The sequence below is a fragment of the Natrix helvetica genome (genome assembly GCF_964273705.1).
Source record: "Natrix helvetica genome assembly, chromosome: 1".
Lineage (NCBI taxonomy): Eukaryota > Metazoa > Chordata > Lepidosauria > Squamata > Natricidae > Natrix > Natrix helvetica.
Genome location: NC_138548.1, coordinates 165437979 through 165457163, shown reverse-complemented (window position 1 = coordinate 165457163; position 19185 = coordinate 165437979).

The following is a 19185-nucleotide window of genomic DNA, read 5'->3' as shown; positions in this document are numbered from 1 at the left end:
GATTCCTGTACGAGCAAAGCCATAGGGATGTGGTGGCTCAGTGGCTAAGGTGCTGAGCTTGTTAATCAGAAAGGTTGGCAGTTCAGTGGTTCGAATTCCTAGTGCCATGTAACGGAGTGAGCTCCTGTTACTTGTCCCAGCTTCTGCCAACCTAGCAGTTCGAAAGCACGTAAAAAGGCAAGTAGAAAAATAGGAACCACCTTTGGTGGGAAGGTAACAGAATTCTGTGTGCCTTTGATGTTTAGTTATGCTGGCCCATGACCACAGAAACATCTTCGGACAACACTGGCTCTTCGGCTTTAAAACAGAGATGAGCACTGCCCTCTAGAGTCGGGAACAACTAGCACATATGTGTTAGGGGAACCTTTACCTTTACCTTACTGAGCAAGAGGTTGGACTCATTTGCTGAAATAGCCTCTTTTAACTCTATAATTCTATCATAATCTGTAAAAGCATCATTGGGTATACTGTAGGCCATCACCATATTTACAGTTAACAAGGATCACGGCTTACAATGGCTACGCTAAATTGCAATTTTCATTTTTTTTGAAGGGTGAATAAAAAAGGGCAAGTGTATTAACTCATCTTAAAATGATTTTTTTAAAAAAATATGAAATCAAAATACCTTCCGTGATCTTAGCAAAAGCAAACAGCTGGGTTTTATGTAGCTCATATATCATTGTTCTGCATGTATGTTTTGGTTCCTCAAATGGCAAAACTCTAAGGACTAAATAATAATTTGATGCATATTAACATCCCTATCACTCCGCTAACTGCTACCAGTAAAACATACAAACTCCTCTTATAGTACCGGTATGTATGTGAGTGCCTGTCCCTTAATGGAGATACAGAATACTGTAGTAACCATACAACTCCCCTTCCCACAGTGAGTTATAAGTCCTAGCTGACATGTTTAGACAATAATACAACTCTTTAATTTTAGTTTCTAGTCCTAAAAGATCTTGGTGGTGTGTGTGTGTGTGTGTTTTACCTGGACTTAACGTAGCCATTTACATTATGATTATGGCTTAATTTGAAAGCTATTTTTACTCAGAAAAGATACTTAAATTGGATTAAAATGAGCAGCTTGATTGTAGACTTGCTTAATTAGAATCAAGACCTACGGAGTTCAGTGGGACTTACTCCCCAAAAAGTAAGGATAGATTGCATCTTAATTAGTCTGCTCTGACCTATTGCTAATTTTTGACATTCTATGCCCAGATGTTATGCATTGATAAACTCAGCTGGAATAAAATATTCAGTATGTTACAGAAATGGAAACAGATTACTGGGACAGAAGAATCTAATAATAGGAAGCTATTATTAGAGTAAATTATATTGAACAAAGAGCCAAAATTAGGAGAGAGGTCTGTCAAGGGTGCTTGCTGTTCCCTGCATCATTTAACATATTTATAGAGAATGAAATCAATAAAATGAGAAGGAAGTAAATTGACTATGCTTTGCAGATGATCAGTGGATAATGACAGATAAGTAAAGAAAGCTGCATGACATACTAAATACACTAAATTTGTTGTATTAGAATCTCAACCTCAACAAGCATGACAATAAAACATTTTTTTTTTACGGGCAAACCTTTGCATACTGTATTTGTCTTTGCAGACACACATACTATGTAGCACAAGTAATATATTTGGGTTAAGCACAGCGTTTGGAACAGGGTGTCAAATTCAATTTCATTGAGGGCCTTATCAGGGTTGTCTTTGACCTTGGGGGGGTGTATAGTCAGGGGTGTATAGCCAACCCGATGTCACTCATGTTGGGGGTGCCTGTGATGGCCTGAACGCTCTTCCAGTGAAAATGGACTCCCCTGTTTTTGGCTGTGGTGGCCTCTTGAAACCCTCTGCCAGCAAAAACCAAGCTTGGGAGGACTCGGGAACTCCGTTTTTGCTGGCAGAGGCACCATGGGCCAGTCCTATGCTGTTTTCAGAGCGGGCCCGCGGGCCAGATCTAAGCACCCCACGGGTTGGATCCAGCCCCCGGCCCTTGAGTTTGACACCCCTGATTTGGAAGATCTAGAATAAAGGCGGATACCAGAGTAATTTTGATAAAACTTAAATTTACAGTAAAAGCGTATGAGAACAGATACAAATAAGTTTAATAAGCTATGAAATATGACATTAACAATCACGGGAATACAGTTAGCTTCCATTTTTCTTTCTAATGAGAAGTTAGAAAGAAAATTGTTGTAACACTATTATGAAGAGCTATAAACATAAGGTGACCAACCGTCCTCCTTTAGGGAGGACAGTCCTTCTTTTGTAAGTTCTGTCCTCCCTCGAAAAGTGTCCTCCTAGATGTCCTCCTTTTCGATATTTCCAGTAATTATGAGACGCATGCGCTCCACACGAGAGATCTTGAGATAGAGCGCCGCGTGCAAGTGGCTTTGTTTATCAAAACACGACACGGCACGTCGGCAATTGAATGACTCCCGGTACTTATTTCTTTCTCAGTGAATAGTCAATAATACAGAGGCAAGTACAATTCATGTTTTATTAATTCATTAATTTATCTATTTAATAATTTGGTGAGGCAAGTGAGGCACAGCCTAACCTCTCATCATCAGGGCAGTGAGTCATTCGATGGGAAACTTGCCTTTTGGGAGGAATGACCCAGCTTGGCTCCCGCTTTTGATCTGCCGCCCAACGACCGAATGGAGAAGCGAAGAGGCAGGAGAGACAAAGCAGGAGCCAAACCGAGTCATTCCTTCCAAGAGGCAAGTTTCCTATCGAATGACTCACTGCCCTAGACTCGAGGCTCCAGTCCAGGCTGCGGTGCTTGCAGTCCTCCAGGGACTCCCCAAGCTCGGCACCAGAGAGCCGCTGCGAGAGAGGCTGGCCAGGTTGCCCGGGCGGCGGCAGAGGTTCCCTTTGTTCTTTCGGGTGTGGGAAGCGGGGGGGGGAGAGGCTTCCTCCGCTCCGTCCGCTTCCCATCTGCGCTGCCCTCGCCCGACAAGTGCGCCCCAGATTCCGCGCAGCTCTGGCAGGCGGTGCCGTGGCTGAATCCCAGGGCGGAGGGTGGCAGGTCGCAACTGAGCATGCCTGACTGTGGAATTCTGGGAGTTGAAGTCCACAAGTCTAAAAAAATTGCTGCCTCACTAGCTATAAACCTCACTGCAAATATGTATACTTTTATTTACAAGTTGTAACCCTGTTGTCAACAGAAGTGTAAAATAATTTAAATTTAAATTTTAGTGAAGTTATTTGCTTATGTTAAAGTTTCAGTTGTAATAATTAATTTTATTTATTCATAATGTGCTTGCATCGTTCGTGCAGCTTTATATTTTATTGAAAAAGTTTCACAATGCTAAGATTTCATGCGCCAGGACAAAATGCGACGCTATTATTAAATCAGTATTTAAAAATTACTGTGATAAAATACTTACAGCAGACTTGAAAATTGCAGCATTTGTAACGGTTTTATCTGATGCATCAAATCATAATGAAACCAAATTGTATCCAATACTAGTAAGATATTTTAATGCTACCAAGGGGATTCAAGTAAAATTTTTAAATTTAGAATCCATTGAGGGTGAAACTGCTGAAATTTTGTCAAACCATCTATACAGAGTAATAAATGAAAACAATTTGAAATCCAAAGTTGTTGCACTAACAGCTGATAATACAAACACAAATTTTGGTGGGCGAAGACGCAAAGGGGTGAATAATGTGTATGTAAAATTACAAGATTTACTCCAAAAGAAAATACTAGGAATAGGTTGTAATGCACATATTTTGTCAAATGCAATCAACACGGCGTCATGTGCCATGCCAATTGATGTAGAAGTAATTATAACTACGATTTATTTGTATTTTAGTCGTTTTTACCGTTCGTGTGGCTACTTTAAAACAATTTTGTGAAGAAGCGAATGTTGAATACAAAAAACTTTTAGGATATTCAAAAGTTAGATGGCTTGCTCTAACACCTGCTGTAGAGCGTGTTCTACAATTATTTGAGCCTCTCCGTTCATATTTTTTAAGTTTAGACAAATGTCCTAAAATCCTGGAATCGTTTTTCAATAATGAAATATCTGAGATATTAATGTATTTTGTACATAGTCAAGCATCTATTTTTCACAAAGCAATTCAAAAGATGGAAGGTGAACGCATTTCAGCTACAGAAATTTGTCTTATTTTGAATGACTTTATCCTTCAAAATAAATCTCGATTTGAAGATAAATTTCTTCCTTTAATTATAAAAAGAAAATTGTCAGACTTAGAGGAATCAAATCCGGGCATAACGGAAAAGTTTATCAAAGAAGTGCAGAATTTTTACCAAACATGTTTTCAATATATCGAAGAATGGTCTGAAACAAACATCACGGGAAATAACAGCTTTCAATGGTGTTTTTTGACTTCATCGCAAGTATATTGGACAGATATTGAATCTTGTGTTGAGTTTTTATCTAAAGAAATGCCAGACATTAAAATAGACGACAATTGTCTCTTTGAAGAAATTAGAAGACTGAATGTATATTTAAGTTCTGAAAAATTAATACAATGGGAAAATCAATATGTTGAAATTGATAAAAGATGGGTGGATATTTTCAGCCATTTCAAAAATGAACATATTCCATGTGAAAATTTATTTATACTTGTTCAATTTACGTTGTGCTGCCCTGGAACTAATGCAGCAGTTGAAAGAGTTTTTTCAATTGCCAATGATTTTTGGACAAGTGAGAAATCGAGATTGAATGTTGATACTCTAGCTGCAGCACTTGCTGTAAAATTCAATATGAAGGATATTTCTTGTTCAGATATTTCCAATATATTGTTAGAAGATGATACATTGACAAAAAATATTAATTCAATGGAAAAGTACTCATTTAAATAATAATTAACAGGCATGTAAGCATAATTACAATATAAAATGTTACAAATGTTTTATTATGCATATATCATATTTTAGTGTATTATTATTGCAATGAATAAAATATTTCTTTTATTTACAATATATTTTTTCCAATTTATTTGTCCTCCTTTTCATTGTAGAAAAGTTGGTCACCTTAGCATTTTGGACAATAAAACGTGTTTTGTCCTCCTTTTCATTGTAAAAAAGTTGGTCACCTTAATAAACATATCCAATCCAGACCTGAAAGTACCTTTCAGGCTAATTTAGGTGAATCGGAGATTGCCAGGCTAAATGAGAACTCCATCCAGGAGCGCATCTGAACATTGATGTGATCAATGTGAACTGTGCTGCTTTCCAAAGAAAACATGCTGTGGATGATTTCACTCTCCTGTCTGACTTGAGGTTTTCCATTAACATCTGATTGGCCGCTCTGGGGAGCAAGACGCAGAGAAGACCGGGCCTTGCTCTGAGACTCTTTATTTCCCCCAGTCTTGAGATGGATTTACTAAGCATTCATTCCACTGAAAGCAGATTGGAGTTTATTCTAATGTGCAGCTGGACACATTTTTTTTGAGAGGGAAAATGTGCAGAAGGAAGTTCAGTCCTGTGCAGCTGGGCAGATACAATTCACAAAGGGACTCGGTTCTTTTTTAAAAATGAAAGAGTGAAGAATAAAAAGGATAAAAATTAAAAGGGAACTGTTTTCTTGCTGTAATCTTATGTTGATACTAGAGCCTCTGTTTACTCCGCAATGGTTTAAAAGATATCTCCGCTTGTTTTCCTTCTCCCCCTGTTCTTTAGTTCTCATTTTTTTCTTCTGGTGCCATTTTTCGTTCGTATTTGCTTTCTTTCCCTTCTCCCTTTCTAATTGTTTGAAATGTTTTATAAAAAGAAAAGGAACAAAGGAACATTGTTAGTGCCCATCTAAATATGTTATCTTCCTCAGAAGCAGACCAAACTGAGGAATATAAATTCATCAATCAGTCTGGTTCTTTAAATTCTGAGAAACTTGAGTCCCACTGACGAGATATAAGCTCTACTACTCCCACTTTACATTTTTGACCAAGAATAAGTCCCCCTGATGCTTAGGGAACAGTGAATAGGAAACATAGGTGGGTTGCTGCTGGTTTGGCCCAGTTTGGCCAAGTAGCGGAATGAAGGCCTGGGTCACAGAACCGGCAGCAACTGAAGCCTGCCACGCCCCCGAACTGGTTCCATCGCTGCCGCTTGGCTGCCGCCATTTTGGATTTTAGTCACTGTGCGTGTGCAGTTCACTGTAAATTGTTCTGAGCATGTGCACAGAACAATTTGCATTGAACAGCGCACCATGTGCAAGCTGCGTGGGTTGGGAACCGGCAGTAACACTGGCAGCAACCCACCCCTGATAGGAAATGTGGAATAAGCCAGCCAAAGTAGTAGCGGGCAACCAGGCAAGAAAGCTTTACAGAAGAAGATCCTAGCAAAGTCAACGGTTCAGCTAGTTCTGCAGAACACCTGGGTAATTAAAATGGCTTCAGAAGGCAGATGTGTTACTGAATCAACTTCAGTGATAGCTTAGCCCTACAGCTGCCTATCTTGTTCCTGGCTATATGATCTCTGGACTGATCCTTTGAACCTCAATGCTGGATGTAGATTGCTTGGTGGAATTTGAACACCAATCTGATTTCAGCACTGCTAAGGCTTACTGCCTTGCAACTCTTGACCGAAGGCTGAGGATTACCGACCTGCGGCTCTTAGGATCCCAAGTGAAAAGTGATTTGAGATGGAATACCTATTGCATACTGATGTGTGTGAGGGTGGGGTGGGGGGTGTTACTTTGTCAAGGACAAGTTAAATCTTCCAACTCTGGAAAAGGCCTGTAAAACAGTTAAGGGAGCCAGTCCACATGTAAACTTCAAAAGAGGTTTGATTCTCTTCTCAGGTTTTTCAATGTATTTATTTATATTTGGATTCTCCACAATATTTAGTTAGCATGATTGGGATAATCAAGATGAAGCTGTGATGCTATGTATCCGTGATGGCAAACTTATGGCATGTGTGCCCAGGTGGCACGCGGAGCCATTTCGCCTGGCACACGCTGCTTCAGACGTTCCTCGTCCGGGTTTCTGGCGTGCATGTGCTGATCAGCCGGCCTTTGTGCATGTGTCAGTGCTGGAAACCAAAAGAGCTGGTCTTCCGTTTTCCAGCATGAGCATATGCGCTGGCCAGCTGATCAGCGTGTGCGCATGCCCTGCAGTAACTGGAAGATTTGTATGCATGCCAGAAACCAGAAGTTAATTTTGGGGGTGTGCATGCTCCCTGGACAACTCCTCTTCCTGATCGCGGTCCAGATAAACGTACATGAAGTCTTCCTTTTTCGGCATTTGCCCATCGCTGTTATATATCATACTGTCTTTATACAGAAGACGAGAAAATCTATACTTTCCAAGGTAGTTTAGAATCTTCTCCATGTAATTTCCTCCTTGGGTACAATATACTTATTTTATGTTAGCCTATAAGGGAAGTTTTCAATAGGGAAAATATCATTATTAAAAAGAGAAGATCCATTTTGTTGTCCAGGTAAACTGCTGAACTTTTCTAAGTGGAAAGCAAGGGAGACTTTTCCTTAAATAAACATCCTAAACAATATATACACAATACAACACATTCAAGTTTTGGAAAATACAATTTAGGAATACATAAAGGAATACAACATATGGCATAAATTACTTTGGGAAAGCTTTCATTTGTAAAGTATTAATTTTATCCCAAATTTTCATTCTAAATGAGGTCCATTATCCAAATCTGTTGCTAATTCTGATAGTACTATGTTTAAAATCAATTTGCGTAAATATACATCTCAGATGATAATTTCCACTCCCAATAAAGGAGAACCTCTGGTTCTGACCACGATGAAATCAGGCTCTGACCAAAAACTTTCCCCCCTTTTTTCCCGTGGCGCCATTGTTTTGTAAGCACCAAATTTCCAAAATTAGGTTCGGGTCACGACTAAATCAGGTTGCGACCAAAGTTATGGAACAAATTATGGTTGTGACCAGAGGTTCTACTGTAATTACTTCTTCAAGGATCCATTGAAACTGTCCATAAAATTCTGATTTTGTCACTCATTATTGCTTAAAGTCATTCATTTGGATTTACACCAGTTTAGTATACTGAAAGGGCCCTAGATCATTTGTTAATTTTATTAATTTGGATATGGAAGACTCAGATTTGTTAATGGGTGGCAGCACATCATGTGCAAATGAGAATACTTCATGTTCCTTAATTCTTAAACAAACAATGCCAAATATACATCAGATAATAATAGAGAGACAGCACAGCCCTGCCATAGATATCTGTTTAATAAAAATACAGGTTAAATAAACTTTTGGTCTTCCCTTGCACTTTTAGAAAAGAATAACAATTGAAATCCATTTAAATAACTCCCAAGGAGAAGAAAAAATTGACAGGGGTTGCCAGTAGATTTCATCAAAGATCTTCTCTGAATTGAAAGGGGCATAATTACATTAAAATCCACCACAATATTATAAGAGTTAAGAATCTCATATTTTCATCCCCTTTTTCGGTGACATATAAATCCTGCTTGGTCAGGATATTCTTGTTTACTACCAGTAGTATTTTCTGCGCAATCCTGAGATAAGCCATGCTTCTTCTCTATCTGGTCCAGTAAGAGAAACTAGTAGATGTGCAGGTAACAAAATATCACATTCGGATAACTATGTAAATAATTAAAAGCCAAAAGATTTGTGTGAGCTTTGTATCATTCTAACGGAAAACCACCTGCACTGGCATTTTACCATTCCTCATATTGTCAGTAATATGTTTGGTTTCTTCTGCTTGGATAAGCTCAGAAAGTGGCTCATTTTGTTGACTATTGAAACATAGAAGATTCAGCACAGAAAAGGAAAACATTAATTTTCAAATCTATTCAAATCTATCAGTTTTATCTTTGAGGATTTCTATCTATCTATCTATCTATCTATCTATCTATCTATCTATCTATCTATCTATCTATCTATCATCTGTCTGTCTGCCTGCCTGCCTGCCTGCCTGCCTGCCTGCCTGCCTGCCTGCCCGCCCGCCCGCCCGCCCGCCCGCCCGCCCGCCCGCCCGCCCACCCACCCACCCACCCACCCACCCACCCATCCATCCATCCATCCATCCATCCATCCATCCATCCATCCAGATTGGGTTTCCATCGTTCCTGTTCTCTTCCTTCTTCCTTCTTATTGTTTGGTCAGAAAAAGACTATGGCTGAAATAAGGCCACGGACTGGATTTCAAAGTCTAAGAGAAAATATAGACTTCAAAGCAGCAGTGGGATTCACTTACCTTTGTACCACCTTCTGCGCATGTGCAGTGCTCAAGCATTATGTCGGGATGGGTGGGCGGAGCCTCCCGCAGCCACCGCTACTGGTTTGCCCGAACTGGAGAGAACCGGCTGAATACCACCTCTGCTTCAAATATCCCATAGCACAGCTGAACCATTTGCATATTTGGCTCTGCAATACAGGATGCAGGCTCTGAGAGAGGATGGCTACTCATCCTTTGCTTTAATACTTCCGGAGAAACAAAGTCCACTGTGTTGTGTACTTGAGTTACAACCAGCCAACGTCAATCAAGCCGGCCGGTGGTTCCCACGAGGAGGCGTTCCAGCGGGAGAATGGCAAAGTTCTAATTGGTTAATGGGTTGACAGCTACCATCTAAATAGCTGTCAATCCAAGGGTTTCTGTTCTGTTGTGTTACGCTTCTGACTGATTAAATACTGTTGAATGCAGAATCGCCTCAGTCATTTCTATCTACCACAGAAAATATAATACACCACAATCTTTAAACGATGGAGTTTAAAGCAGAGGCCTATGATCTGTGGCCCTAGAAAATAAGTGGCCCTCCGAAATCCATAGTTGCCAGGACCCGCCAAAAACCTCATAGTTGAACTGCGGTTTCTAGCACCCTAGAAGAAGGGAATGGCTGGATTCCAGGGAAACAAGCTGGATTTCATCCCTTACATTTAACTTTCATTGACATGAAATTGGGTCTACATTTTCTTCTGCTTGTTCCCATTCTAGCCATTCTGCTCAGGCACTCTATACAGCTCTAAGTCTGTAAAATATTATATATCCCCGATTTAAAATATTCTGTAGAGCAGGATTGAATTTGGAGAATATACACTAGAGCAGTAATGGCTAACCTTTTCCCCATTGCATGCCAAAAGCGGGGGGAGCGCAGGGGGGTCGTGCACGGGCATGCCCACACCCATAATGCTTTGTGCGCGACCCCCAACCACTCACATGCAGGTGCGACCCCCACTCTCCCCCCGCTTTTGGCATATGCTGGACCCATTTTTTGCCCTACCCAGGCTCTAGAGGCTTTCTAGGAGCCTGGGGAGGGCGAAAACAGCCTCCCCGCCCAGAGGCCCTTTGGAGGCTTCAGGAGGCTTCCCTGAAGCCTCTGGAGCATGAAAAATGGCCCTGCAAGCAAACCGGATGTCCGCATGCCATCTGTGGCACGCATGCCATAGGTTCAACATCACACCACTAGAGAGTGCATATTTCCTAGCATAAGTACCTGTCCTTCCAGCAAATATTTTGCACTTCACTCCTTCTTTAGGATCTAGCAAACTGTTATAGCCTGATTCCCAAGTTCAGCATGGAAATGTTTGCATCTACAAGTATAACCCTTTCCTGCCAATATTTACTTGAAGAAACAGGGTGGGTATTCTGTCCTTAAATTAACTCCAGGATTTCCCTCCATATCTTGGAATTCTTTCTGAATAATAAGGATCTCTCTTAGTAGATTTTTCCTCATTTGGTCCCCAGATGTTGGATATCCCCTTTACAGGCAGGAGCAGTAATCCAGATTTCTTTAAATGTGTTTTAAGAGTATTGTTGCTGAGTCCAACTTTTCCAGAACTATAACATAAGCTATTTTTCAGTGGTATTTCAAATATATTGCAGCCCACAAAACAAAAGGAAACATGGAAGTGTATTTCTCACTTGGTGGCACACAATATTTCTCTCTAGGTTAGCCGGCCCTGACATTTCCTTTTCATTTAAGTTATTGTTTCCCGAAGTGTCTAGGCTGCTGTTCACTGTTTCCTTACAGGCAGTAATCATCTCAAAAAGCTTTTGGAGATCACAGTTGCTGAAAAAGTCTAGATAGAAGGATGTCCTAAATAATAGCATCATGTATTTTGACAGGGCCAATTTAGGTGGAAAGAATTGTTGTTTACTTGCTGAGCGCTTATTTTACTTGGCATATTCTCTGAAGGACATGACATGTGAACTGAGAATCACAACTGAAGCCATTTTCTTCTTAAATCAAATACTCTAAAAATACATAGAGGGTCCAAACAATGCAGAAACATGCAGGTTTTGGAGGATCTACTTTGGAAGGGATTTAGCAAAGTCAGAAAGAAGTTATTTTCCTGAAACAATTTGGACCGGAGGCAGCTTCTTTTGGACTTGTTTGTGGTTTGAAATGGGAGAATACGGCTTCTGAGGTGAATACTTAACCTATTTTATTATTTAATCAGTGTAGATGTATATATTGTTTCGGGATCACAGTGGAAGAAATACAGGCAGGAACAGTTCATGTCTGAACCCTGCAAAGCAGGAATCCCTCAACTGCAAAACTGACAGACGTTGAAGGAAACCTACCTAGGAAAACCTACCAAAAAGAAAATAGAAAAAAAGCATTTTTTCCCAGAAAAGGGGGGGGGGAGTATATAGAGGCTGGTTTCCTTTTCTTAGTTGTCTTTTGCTTTAAATCTTCCACTTAGTCCCCAGTTCCCTTTTTAAAGAAGAAAATGACAAAAAACAATAAAAAAGAAAAATAAATAAAGAAGTGACTTGCAATCTTCATCACAAGAAGTATGAACAAATTTAGAAACTCTTCATATCTTATAAGGTTATAAACAAACATCTTGTCATCCCATATCCATATAAGACATCGACTTTTCAGTCTTGGTGTCAACAAAAAAACTTTTTGTTGACACAAAGAATTGCCCCAACTTTTGGGGGGGGAGGGGGAGGGGGGAATCCTTATTTTAACCGATCAAATAAACCAACTTCATATTCCTTCCTTGTACTTCTAACAGTCTTCATCTTTAATTCAATCAAATATTTTCATATAATTTGATTTCACTTCAATTCTTTTTTATCCACTTGCACAGATTTCTCTTTTTCAAGGCGTTTCAAGCCTCTTTTACAGATGAAATAAGAAATCATTTTAGGTCATTGTCTTGGTTTACCATTTGTATTTTCCTTTTCCTTTTTAAAATTTGGGTGCCAGTTTCTTTTGTATGTCCAGTAAAATGTCCTTCTCCAAATCATTTTCTTGGCTTATCATTTGTACTTTAATTTTCAGTACTTTCTCTGTATTGACACATACAATTTATTCTACATCATTAATATCTATACATGGTCTACCCATAGAAGCAGACATATTCTGAAAATGTTGATTAACTTTTGGCTCAATTTTTCAAAGATACCCTTTGATATATTTGATGTTATAATGTTTTCTGTCATTTTGTATGTCTCAGTATTAACTGATATCAAGAATAGGTTTGCATTTTAAAAATTTTGTTCAGAACCTTTAGTCCCCTCTGGTGTCGGCTTTCTAAGATTATCACTTATTTTTATTATAACTTACAATAACCAGAACAGACAAAAAAGTTTGTTTCCTATAAGAAGCTATTTATTTTTATAGTTGCAGTAATTTCAAAATCTTATAATATTAGTCAACATTCCAAATTTATCTGTATACTTAGTTTGTTTCTAGGTTTTTTAGATCCAAATATTAGCTCCCCCCCCCTTTTAAATTCCTTAAGTTCTTAAGCTTCTAATTAACTTTTCATCGGTGAAGAATTGAAGATAAAACATTTCCAATGACTTTACCAATTTGTCTTTCAAAGGATCTCTATTTGTAAAGCAATTTCATTAAGAATTATAATTACAACAATAAAAGCTAACAAACAAAAAAGAAAAGAAAAAGAAAAAGTGCCGAAATGAAAGAAGAGGGAAAAATAGAAAGAGATGTAGAAAGGAAAAAAATAATAATAAATAGAAGTGACTTCCCACCCTCATCACAAATATTTTCATAATTAATTTATTATTAATATTTAATATAACAATTTTAATAACCCATCAATTCCTCTTAAAATGCCAAAAATGATTTCTCTCTTATCTACAAACAAATCCATGACCTTATAATTTCAGGCCTGATATCAGCAAAAATCCTTTAAGCATAGCCAGAGATAACAATATATCTATTTTAACGTTGATCAAATAAATAAACTTTATATTCCTTCCTTTTACTTCTAACAAACTTGATCTTTTAGATCCTTTAAATAATGTCATAGAACCTGGGGCTTTTTTTCTTCATTTTTCTTCTTTTTCCCTTCTCACAAAATGTTAAAAGGTTTAGCAAGCTTCTTTCATAAACCCATTATAGGAAAATTATTCAGGTCACACTCTTGGTTTGTTTGTTTTTAATTATTAAGACATCAGCCAGTTTCTTCTGTATATCTAGTATAATATCTTTTTCCATATCAATCTTGTAATCTGTCACTTTAAAATCTACTTTCAATTCAGTCTCAATCTCATCAGGTAGAACTTGTTCCTCTTCTGTAATGTTTTTTGTTGTGGCAGACATTATTAAAATTAATTCCTGGGTCTGTTGTTTTAACAATATTTCTCAATGTATCCTGCTGTCTCTTACATGAGAAGCAGCCATCTGGAATATATGTAGGCAACGCTCTGTCCCTTTGTTATCCAGAGAAGTTCCAAAGAACTGGTCTACTCATTGGTTCGTAGGTCTTTGCTGTAGTTGTCAATTTTTGTGAAGACGGCTTTAATTTGCCAGACCACCCCAGAATTTCAGAACTGCTTTCAGTTTCCAAAGATATAGCATGAACCCAGCAGAGTTTTTACTACTGTGACTTTTCTGGTCAAAGTCTACTTTAATCACATAATTGGGAAAACTAAGATGTGTCCATAAGTCAAAGCTCTGTTATACCTTAGGTTAGGTGAGTGGATTCTGACAGACTTTTTGCCTATTTCTTAATATAAGCAAGTAGTTATATTTTTAGCTTGATGTGAATGCAATGTTTGGAATTATATTTTACCTACTCCTCTTTCAAATTAATTACATGTTTTATATTTTACTCTTGGCACTTGTATTTTCCAAGGGCCTCTTAAGAAATAATTTTTCAGAGATGATTTTTTTAAAAAGGGAGGAGGTTAAAATAGTCAGGAACATTTACCCTTGCTTTCCACTGAATCCGATCACTGATTTATATTTAACCCAATGTTGTTAGCAGCAGCTCTACGGAATTTTCGAAAGGAATCTTGCCCTCTCTCCCAAGGATAGCTGGAAATTTCTGCATGAAAAATGTGTGCTGCAGCCAAAAGCCAAGCATTCAAGCAGAGCAAATGCCAGCAGAGGTGAAATATTGCACTTCAAAGAATTTAAAGGATGCAGTTTTTAGAAAATCTGCCTAGAAAAATCTATCAGAGGCAGTGTTGGGGGCTTCCCTGAGAAGATTTTTGCCACCACTGAACTTCCATAAATAAGAAAGTCCTCAGAGGATTCTTTTTTGGGAGATAACTTTTTTCACATTAATACAATGTGAAGTGACTCTTGCCCCAAACAAGATTCCTGGACATTTCTCTTGACTAAAGGATTAAAAATATCTTTCAAGGTAAAAAAGTTTCATAGGGACTCTTGCCTTAACCTTTACCAAGGCTCCCTGGATAAAAGGCTCTGAATTATCTCTCTCTTCTGGTAGGTTTCTCAGCCATTTTCTCTTTTTTGTCATCAGCCAATTTATCCTTCCATGTTGTTTTTTTCTCTCCAGCCCTTCCTACGTTTTGTTCCATTTTCTGACATACTTGCTACTTCATTCCAACTTTCCTTCATCACCTGTGTTCCCTGCTTGAATCATCCATATAACATGGACTGGTCTTCTGCTATTATGTTTATACTTGTCTACAAAGATTTGAGCTCTTGCAACGAAGCTTTCAGCAGCTTAATGCATTTCGTTACAGAGAAAATGGTAGTTTCACAAACAAAACAATTCTTTGCATTTCAAATGATGCATTTAAAATATTTAGATCGAAACTTCTCCATGATTACCTTATGCCATTATAACTATAACTGACTAAAGATTAAAGCACATTGGTAGAAATTCAGCTTTATTCTTATCCAAGTCTAGGGATATTTCCATGGGGGCACAAGCATTGCCCTTCATATCCTCAACTGCCACTTTTGTGTCCTGATTATTACCCTCCGTCCAGAGGTGGTAATCTACCGGTTTGAACACGTTCTCCCAAACCGGTAGCAGAAATCGTAGGTGGCCCCACCCACCCGCCCTGGCTCTACGGCATCCTATTTAGGCCCTCCCCACCAAAAAAGTATATGCGTGGAAAACTGTGTGCATGCGTAGAGGTGGCGTGCGCTCACATTTGTGAACTGGTAGGGAATGTAAGTATATACCACCCTTGCCTCTGTCTCTTGTCATTGCACAACTTCCTGCTGGCCAGAGCATCTAGGAAGATTAGGATCCTAGGGGAAAGGACACCAAGATGCCACACCACCTTGGCTTCACAAGGGTAGGTGAATTCTGAAGAGAGGGAGGTGGGACAACTGGGATTTTTCCCAATGGAAAACCAAGAGATCACAAACATGATTTTTGCAGTGTAATTTCAGGGATAACGCCTGGGTCAAAATTAATTTGCTTAATTTATAAGAGTAATATAAATCTTACGGGGTTGTAGAAACATGTTGAAGAGGAAGATGGAGATAATCTTGATTAAAAAAGGAAGAAAAGCAGCAACTCAGTCTTCTGAGTTATCTTCTCTCCCTGAAAAGAAAAAAAACTATTAATGCTTTCTCAAACCTATGTCAAAGTTTGTGTATAAACACACCACTATTTCCTGATGTGTTAGGTAATGTAACTGTTGTCCATACTGGCTAGAAACTTGTGAAATGCACTTGAAGAATCGCAAATTTGGGAAAACCAGAAAGTTATTACATGTAGTCTAAGCAAGACAGTTTGTTAAGTAAATGTTGACTCATTTTACGACCTTTCTTGCCACAGTTGTTAAGTGAATCACTGCAATTGTTAAGTTAGTACTCTCCCTTTCTCTAGCAATTCTTCTGACCAATCCTTTTAGCCATAGGCTGAATCTAGCCAGGCAGAATCTTAAGTTCAACTCCCAGGCTTCATAAGACTTTCAAGTTCTTTTTTACACATTCTCATTGTGCTTTTTTCTCCTATCAGCTGACTGCCTTGGGCAACCTGACACCATGTATACCAGGGGTGTCAAACTCAATTTAATTGAGGGCCACATCAGGGTTGTATTTGACCTCAGAGAGCCAGGGTGGGTGTGGCGGGGTGGGCATGGCTAGCTCAATGTCACTCGTGTTGGGGGCGCCTATGATGGCCCAAGCGTTCTGCCAGTGAAAACAGGCTCCCGAATTCCGTTTTCAGCTGCAATGGCCTCCTGCAACCCTCTGCCAATGAAAACGAACTGCAGGCCACTCCTTCACTGTTTCCAGGGTGGTTCCGCGGGTCACATCTAAGCACCCCACAGGCCGGATCCAGCCCCCGGGCCTTGAGTTCGACACCCCTGATGTTTACCATCCTGAGAACCCAATAAAACAAATATACAAAAAATAGCAGATGAATGTACTAAAAAAGTAAACAAATGAAAGTGAATACAACAGCAAAATGAAGAAGCATGTCTGGTATGAATAGACATACTAGGAGAAATATGCAACATACCCACAGTACAACATAATACGTTTGTACTTCCACCTTCAAGCCACAATATACCTTTAACAAGAAGGGACAAAGCATTTTAGCAACCCTTTGCTCTACTTGGGAGCATCAATTTTGTGGCCATGGAAAGAGCAGAAGAGTCAACCTGGGTACAATAGTCATATAAAGAAACCCAGGAAGACTGGATCTAGTCTGGGGACTTTAGTTGACATCTCAGGCTTCAATATGATTAGTTATCAAAGGAAAATATATGGGATGTAACCTATAGGGCTTTCCTGTCATTCCAAATTACCCAGTAACCTGTTTTCTTACCATTTGTGCAGAATGTTTTAAATTGCTGATGGTACCTAGAAAGTGACAATAAAGTGAGATCTTTGATATTTCAGCTGTCATTTCTCTGTGTTAAACTGCCAGTGCTAGGGTTTGTTATTTTTAGAACTGATTATTGTACAAAGTGGGTATCAGGAAAGCACTTCATGTTTTGCCACTAATGCTTTTCTTGTTAGCAGGTGTGCACCATACGCATACGTATACAGCATTGGTACTGATCCGTAGGTACAGTAGAACATCTGGTCACAACCATAATTCATTCCATAACTTTGGTCGCAACCTCATTTGGTGGTGACCTTAACCTAATTTTGGAAATTTGGCACTTACAAAAAAAATGGCACGGAAGGGGAAATCAGCTGTGAAAAAGAAAATGTGAATTTTTAGGTTGGTACCTGATTTGGAGGTAGTCAGAAGCATTCGTGACCAGAGACTCTACTGTATAAACAAGTTGGACTTATGATTTGAATGGGATTCTTTTGCTCAAGTGTTTTGTCCTAGAAAGTATGGTTACAGTTGTCATTATGAAAATCAAGTGAATAGACTTTGAAAAATTGTATGGTGTTTCTGAAATGACTTTAATTATGAAGTACAATTATGATATACAAACCGCCATGTCAGAATGACTAAATGAAATTCCCTGTTCAACCTTTTGTATGGGATCTGCTATTAATGATGATTAAGCCCCCAGGATCCCCCGATAAATCTATAATGATGGAAGAGATGGAGAAGACGACGACTAGGAGCAAGATGGATGGTCCCTACAACAGTGATGGGTTGTCATCCCTTTAAGATAGACCAGACTAGGAAACCAAAGTTATGAATGCTAATGTTACTTTTATTATAAGGTTACAATAACAAAATCTTGTAAGTCTGAATGTGCTTCCTCCTTTAAGAGAACTAGGCAACAGCCTTACCTGAGTTGCTTTCTCAAAGTACAATTCTGCCTTGGACTCAAAATTTCTTTTTTCTGACTATTGTTTTGGTTTCAGTTCTTCCTCCTGTTTCTTAACGTTACTTTTACAGCCCATTACACCTGAAGGGTCAGGTTAACAATCAAACATCCAGGAGGTCTGTCTCAATCAGACAGTAAAAGCTCCTGGAAGTAGAGTTGGGAAAGAAATATCATCATTTTGATGCAGAGCAGCTGTTTTGTATAGTAAACAGAACAATTATACTTCTAATGTAGCCTTGTCTAGCTTGATGGATATAATTTGTTTCTTTAAAAAACTGTTGTGCCTTTTACATTGAGATGTATAACCTAACTGGAAGCAAGGTTCAATTTTGTGTGTGTGTGTTGGAAGTTGTAACTTCCAGTAATTTTTTCTGAAGAAATTCTCCTAGTGAAATGTTCAACATTTCAAACAGGTTTATTTTTAGTAAGACCTCATAGAATAAATATTCTATTGACCAGTGCTTGTGTGACCCATTTTAATTCTCATAGCCTGAAAAGTTTGTGCATGAATGCAAGAATCTCTAAGAAATGGAAAATGTTAATACAACAAATAGGCAAAGAAGTAATTTCAGACCAGAATTCTCAAATCAAACACTTTACTACAAGACGAGTTAAGATTTAAAGATATTCAGGGAACATCATAAAAAGAAAGTCATATAGGAATTCATAGTGTTCCCATTCTGAAAGCAACCAGTTAATATGACTTCCTTATCTTTGATTGCTTAACTTTATTGTAGATTTAGCTGCAGTTTTTTATACTAGATGGCATTATCCATATCCTTTCCTCTATTGGCATAATAGTTTTCCTCTTCTCTCTTGTAATTAAAATTTATATGCCATTTCCCCACCAAATTTCTGTCTGCTCAAATAAACTTGACGATCACATTCATGTCTCACTTGTACCCTTGCCATTCATAGTACTAATAAAGTTCTCCTCATTTTATCCTCACAGCTTTGTGAAATCCTCTGGCCACTCAATGAATCCCGAAGGCATTGTTCATCACCTTAACTACTGGCTTTCTCTCATCCAACCTGCAGAGAGTTAGATTTATGTGTAAGATATCTTACACAGAAGCACTTATGTTTCTTTTTTTTTAACTTAACCCAACCAAATCAGCCAAATCTACAAGATTAAAGAAATTGCTCTTTACTGTCACAGGCAAAAAACAGCTATCTTGTGGCATCTTATAGACTAATTTTTTACTTAGCGTACATTTATGTCTCTTACAATCCAGTTCTGAGCATGTCT